The sequence below is a fragment of the Notothenia coriiceps genome, unplaced genomic scaffold (assembly GCF_000735185.1).
Source record: "Notothenia coriiceps isolate Sejong01 unplaced genomic scaffold, NC01 NC01_scaffold00036400, whole genome shotgun sequence".
In the NCBI taxonomy this organism is placed as follows: domain Eukaryota; kingdom Metazoa; phylum Chordata; class Actinopteri; order Perciformes; family Nototheniidae; genus Notothenia; species Notothenia coriiceps.
Window position 1 is genome coordinate 248,465 of NW_011369101.1, and position 689 is coordinate 249,153.

Below are 689 nucleotides of genomic sequence, written 5' to 3' on the forward strand. Positions count from 1 at the left end.
TGTTAGGGCTCCTGCCCCCCCCTCCCCTCCCTGTGAGCCCACTGTGCTCTGATTGTTCGGCTCGCCCACTCTGTTCTGATTAGTCAACCACCGTTACAGCGGAACATCAGTGATTATGTGTTACAATGGCGTTAGCAACCAGAAAAGGACACCAGTAAGGACATACAGATGAGAAAGCTGTGTGGGGTCTGGGTGCCGTGTTGGCGGGACGTTGCGCGGCTCGCTGCTGCGAGGAGTTAACAGTGTGAGCTGGGTTAATTTCCCGCTTGCTGCGTGGGATCTGCGAGACAGCGAGACGTCGTGAATGGACTCGGGAAGGGGGGGGTGCTGAGGGGGCTGCACCCCCATCTACGAGGCTCCACTAGCACCCGCACCCAGCCCCCCCCCCAGGGGGGGGGGCTGGGTGCGGGTGCTAGTGGAGCCTCGTAGATGGGGGTGCAGCCCCCTCAGCACCCCCCCCTTCCCGAGTCCATTCACGACGTCTCGCTNATGCTCCCACTAATTTTTATTGAGCCAGAAATTGGTCCAGGTTCTTATGGGTTAATTCATAATAAGTTGTGAATTTTAAGAGATGAGATTGTTTAATTTAATATTTTAAGTTTTGTTTCCCGTGGGAACACCTTCCCGTTGCACGTCTTTGTTTACTTCCGGTATGTATTTTCCACCCTCCGTGGACTGGCCATCTGTAG

At 54.9% G+C, this 689-nt stretch overlaps 2 protein-coding genes across 2 annotated transcripts in view; both read right to left on the minus strand.

Moving 5' to 3' along the window:
• LOC104963762 (forkhead box protein P1-like) overlaps nt 1-689 on the minus strand; it is a 924,791-nt gene that overhangs the window by 113,216 nt on the left and 810,886 nt on the right. The gene's annotated exons all lie outside the window — the stretch shown is intronic.
• The window catches only part of LOC104963749 (mitochondrial import receptor subunit TOM40 homolog), a 666,013-nt gene that overhangs the window by 43,649 nt on the left and 621,675 nt on the right, over nt 1-689 (minus strand). The gene's annotated exons all lie outside the window — the stretch shown is intronic.